This window comes from Myodes glareolus, chromosome 6 (genome assembly GCF_982192425.1).
Source record: "Myodes glareolus chromosome 6, mMyoGla1.1, whole genome shotgun sequence".
Classification (NCBI taxonomy): domain Eukaryota; kingdom Metazoa; phylum Chordata; class Mammalia; order Rodentia; family Cricetidae; genus Myodes; species Myodes glareolus.
Window position 1 is genome coordinate 68,533,541 of NC_142031.1, and position 5,638 is coordinate 68,539,178.

At 42.9% G+C, this 5,638-nt stretch overlaps 1 pseudogene; it reads left to right on the forward strand.

Annotated features, from left to right (window-relative positions):
• Positions 1–4,589: 4,589 nt before the first annotated feature.
• Positions 4,590–5,416, forward strand: LOC148121847 (heme-binding protein 2 pseudogene; annotated as a pseudogene).
• The last annotated feature ends 222 nt before the right edge of the window (positions 5,417–5,638 follow it).

Genomic DNA, 5,638 nt, shown 5'->3' on the forward strand with positions numbered 1-5,638 from the left:
CTCATTTCTCTTGGCTTGCCTTCTTTGTTTATTTCTTATGTGATTATGCAAGTATATCTTTCCAGACTTTTCTATGCAAATACACATACTTCTCTTAAACAAAAACAGGATCATACTTTATCTCGTATTGTGAAACCTACTTTACACTAACATAATGTGACTCTCTTTCCATGGGGATAAATGTGCAACCCTATCCCAGTCTTAAGGTTACAGAAGCAATTCTTAATGCTGCTTCTTAGCTTAAATCATATTCCAGTTTCAGGAGAGGGAATGAGGCCTCCCCTCAGTTCTAAGGGAGTTGAGTGTAACATCGTAAATCATTTTTTTTATTTGCAAGAGCATCATAGAAATTATAGCATATTCTTCTCTGGATGACAGTCAATATCCCCTAGCCTGAAAGAGAACTTTGTGACTTTGGCTAACTTTTGTATAATTCCCTGAGAACAGTGCTGTCTGAGAGGAACATTTTCAGGCAGCCACACTTTCCTTGAAAAATTCTGGAAGGATCAATTTTTTCCCGTTAGTCTCCTCCTCATTTTGATCCAGAATGAGACCCACCCTCGTAAATAGTGAACAGCATTTGACTCTGCTAGAGATGTCTCTTCATCAAGATGTCCCGAGGAGTAAATCACTACATTTTCCTTAAGGTTCAAAAGAAACTTTGGTTGGAATTAAAAGCTACTCCTCTCAAAGGTTAGACCAAAAAAAAAAAAAAAAGTCTGGTAAACGTCCTGTGAAAAATAAAATTATTACTCACTTAATGCAATGCATTGAGGTGGCATGGGGGCTGTGAATTCCAAAGTGCACAGCTTTGGAATGAAAAGTTACGGTTTACCTAGCAATGGTCATCTATCTTCTTTGCAAGTTACCTTTGAGTGACACTTAATATCCAGGCTCTGTCAACCATTGGTCTGAAAGGCCCCTTCCAATTGGGATCAGTAGAAACTGCGTAAATTCATCAGTCTGCTCCCTTCAGGATTGTGCTTCAAACAAGCCAACCGTACAAAAGAGGAAATATTCAGTCTGAAGGTCGGACTGCCTGCCTGATCACACAGGCTGAGATTTTTATGTTTTGAGACCACTGATCAGAAACAAAGCTTTGTTTTCGAAAGGGGGCGGGTGGAGTTTCATGAATCGGGTTGAAATAACCAGCTCATAGCAGCCTAAGCATTCCCACAGCCCATCCACCTTTGTTGCCTTTATCCGCCCTATACACACACACACACACACACACACACACACACACACACACAACCACTGAGGATTCAGCAAACATCGGGGGCTCCTCTAGGTTCCACACAATATTAAGAATGTGAACTTAGGCACATGTGTTTGTGCATCATCCACAGAGCGGACGCAGAGGTGTTCACGTGGACAGCTCACACTTTACTCTGATTGATAGGGGTTGGGTGTAATGAAAGAAGAGAAAGTTCACTGTAAGCACAGTGATGCAGTGGCCGACTGACAGGAGATGGCAGGAGCGCTGTGCCTTTCAGTCTGAGAGCAGGGGAAGCATGACTACTCAGGTCTAAGCAACGCTCTACTTCCCCGTGCATAGCACCAGTGCCAGCAATGACCGTGATAAGAGGTGTTTTCAAATGCTGATGGTACCTAAAATAAATCAAAGGGTGTTGAGTGTTTTTCTGATAATCCCCTTTTTTCATAAAGGTGATTAAAAAAGAGTGCTTACACCTCTGTGAGAAAGCTCTCAGTTTGTCTATGGGTGTTTCCTTCCCCGATTTAACACTTTATCAAGCACCATACCAATTTTAGAGGTTCTCAATGCATTAGAAACTTACAACTCCTTTGGGAGTGAGAGGAGTCCTCTGTGCAGCCTGACCTGCCTGTGAGACAAACCCAGAAGCACAAGCACAGGAAGCCATTCCGATCCAAAGTCCAGTAACGTGGATGGACGGGAGAAAAGCCACACTCCAGAGGTCCCTCTCTGGGATTTAAGACAGATGCTCTGTAAGAAACAAAGCCATGGGAGCAGAGGCTAAGAGCTGAACTGAGATGTTAGCATGGATTTGTGGGTGCAATCAAGGATGAAGTCATAGATTTGAGGTCTGAACCCCAGGAATGATTTGGGATGAGGGAATTAGAGTCTTGGGATTGGAATCTTGATAACATTTGCTGAGACCCGAGTTTGGGATGAAAGCAGACAGAATGTATCAGCAGAAGGAATTGAAATGAAGAACTAAGGGCTATCGCAAGATCTGTCCAAGGACCCCGTGATGACGCTGAAAACCTTGTCGGAGAATTCCAGTTGGCTCCCAGCTGGAGGACTGGTCCTTCTGAAGACAACAGGCTGATGCCCTGGACTGATATTATTCGGACTATTTACCAGGTCTTCTTCAGAGGCCGTGGAGCTTACCAAAATAGGCACGAAAGTTGAGTAGCAGTATCTAGAACAAATATATTAAAATACATATTGTCAAAATGATACTAATAGGCCAATAGATAATTTGCATCATTCAAGTTGAGATATGAGTACACACATACACAAAAAAAATTCAAGCTTTACAGGCTGAGCTTATTGCTCAATGCCAGAGAATTCGCCTAACAAGATAGGTCCTGGGTTTTGGCTTAATATCCAGCATCCCAGAATACACACACAGCGGTATGGGAAATGCTTCCTTAAATGAAGGAATAGTTGAATTTTCACATCGGAAGAACTTTCTAAATAGACCATGTTATAGGAAATTCAATGCAGAACAAACATTATCAAGACAGGTCCTAAAAAATTATTGAGCAGAAGAAAAACGAAAGAAGGGGATCCCTTGTGCATTTGAAAAGAGAAAACAACAACAACGAAAGTATTTAAAAAGCAGAAAATAAGACTAGCCTCATGTTTCTTTATAGCAACATTACAAACTAGAACTGAAAAGGGATGGCATCTGTGAGTTTCTGGGGAGAAAATAAAGGTGTGAAACAAAAATCATAGGCCCAACAAGGGGTTATTCAAGTATAAAGGTGTCAGACATGTATTCACAGACCTGTGAGAACTCAGAAAACACAACACCTTTTAGTCCCTTATGAACGAAGAAAAGAACTGACGGCAAAATCTAGCCATTCAAAAGTGAATAGAGATCGGATAAAAGAAGCCTCTAGTGACACTGAACTTGGGTGTTTCAGTGAAGCTGAAAGTCAATTTGGCCTTGGGGTGCCCAGATTAAACACTGCTCTGGGTGTGTCTGTGAAGGTGTTTCAGGATGTGGTCAGCATTTGAGTCGTGGGCTCTACAAAGCAGATAGCCCTCCCCACTGTGGATAAGGATCTCCAATCCTCGGAAGGCCTGAAGCAGATGAAAGAACAGAAACAGGAGCAATTTGCTGCTGTGGCTTCCTGCCTGTCTCCTGAGCTAGGACATCTCATCTCATCCTCTCCTGCCCTGAGACTGGGATTTACACCTGCAGTTCCCTTGGTTTTCAGGCCTTCAGATTCAGAGTGGATTTACAGCCCCAGCTCTTCTCTTGGGCCTCCAGCTTGCAGAAAGCAAATCATGACACTTCCCAGCATCCATAACCGCATGTGCTAATTTCTAGTCTCGCTTCCCTCTCACCCTGTTCAGTGTGTGTGTGTGTGTGTTCTATGCATATGACTGTCATGTATATAATCATTGCCATATAAATATCTAATTACCTCTTTCTCTATGAAGAACTCCAAAGAAACTGTATTTAAAAATAATAACAATAAGCATACACACAGGTTTGGAGAAGTGCTTAAAGGAATGCAAGGTGAGCCATATGGCTAATGGTAATTGTCTTTAATGTTAGAGGCAAACACAGCAGAAGAGGCATGTTTGCACAGGCTCGTCTCCCATACTACTTTTAATTGCAATGTAATAAGCATGCAATAAACACATAGATTTTAAACTTAAAGTTTAACTTGTTGCTATCAAGTCTAATATATGTATAACCCTATGTAATTACTACTTCAACGAAAAGACAGACATTTTCTCTCTACCTAAGAAATTCCTTCATTCTTCTTCTGGTCAGTTTGGGCAGACCTCAGAGGCAAACACTGTTCCGATTTCACCACATTCTCCAGAAATTGACATAAATGTGAAAGAATTCATCCGCATCATTATACATGAGCAGCTTGATTTTACTGATGAGTAACACTTCATAGATGTATGGTGTGGTTGTACATTCCCCTGTGTTGGCTTGTCTGCAGAGAGATAGAGAACTGATTGATGATTGACTGATGATTGACTGACTGATTGATTGATTGATTTGTCTAATACTAAAGAAACCTTGCATCCTTAAGACATGCCCCAGTTGGTCCTTTTATTATAACCTTATATGAAGTCACATAAAAGATTTAATAGTGGCCATATGGTTATGCTAGAATTTTACAGGCTCAACACTCATCTCATCATTGTTAGAGCCCGTAACTTCAACCATTCTACCAATTGCAGTTTTATGTGTCTTGTTCTAACTCATAGTGCTTAGTTTTCTAGTCCCACTGTGTTTATTGGCCATCCATATGCCTTCCCTGGTGAAAAGAAATCGTGTGATTCTGATTAGCAAATCTTTCACCAAGCTTTGGCCATACTGTTGAACCTTCTGAAGAATATTTTTGGGGCGGGGACTCAGGACAAGGTGACTAGTGCACACAAACAGGGAGACCCAGGCGCGAGCCCCTGGCGAGCTATCCCTACCCATGGCCGAGGAGCCAGAACCAGACCTCGGGGCGGCCGAGGACGTAGTGGAGCCTGCGGTGGAGATGCCAAGCTGGAAGGCTCCAGAGGACACAGAGCCCCAGCCCGGAAGTTATGAGATCCGACACTATGAACCTGCCAAGTGGGTCAGCACTTGTGTGGAGTCTATGGACTGGGATTCATCCATCCAGACTGGCTTCACAAAACTGAATGGTTATATTCAAGGCAAAAATGAGAAAGAGATGAAAATGAGGCTGACCGCTCCAGTGACGAGCTACGCGGAGCCCGGCTCAAGTCCTTTTAGCGAGTCTACCATTACCATCTCCCTGTGCGTCCCCTCCGAGCAGCAATCCGATCCCCCCAGGCCTTCAGAGTCAGATGTCTTCATTGAAGACAGAGCTGGGATGACTGTGTTTGTACGGTCCTTTGACGGATTCTCCAGTGGCCCAAAGAATCAAGAACAACTTTTGACATTAGCAAACATTTTGAGGGAAGAAGGAAAGGTTTTCAATGAAAAGGTCTTTTACACTGCCAGCTACGGCAGTCCTTTCCAGATAGTTGATAGAAATAATGAGGTGTGGCTGCTTCAGAAAGATGAGCCCTCCCAGGAAAACGAGTAAGAAAATGAAGATCACCGCCAGGGGCAGAACTTCTGTCCAAGGCAGACATCAGCATCGTAAGTGAAGTAGCTAGTGTCCTCATAACGTAAATACTTGATCTACAGGATATCTGATATGTGACTCCCGCCCAAGGGGGGTCGCAGCTCACAGATTGGGAACCACTATTCTAGGATATCTTACCCTAAATACCATCCCCAATCATGCTTATTTCCAGTGTGCCTTTTGAGAAGCTTTGCTTAAGTACAGGGTATATCAAGACAAATTTGTCAATGGGTCATAGGTTAGATGGCCTCTTTCTCTATGAGGATCCAGGGCAATTCCATGCCATTTCCCTCTTATTCATGCGATCACCATC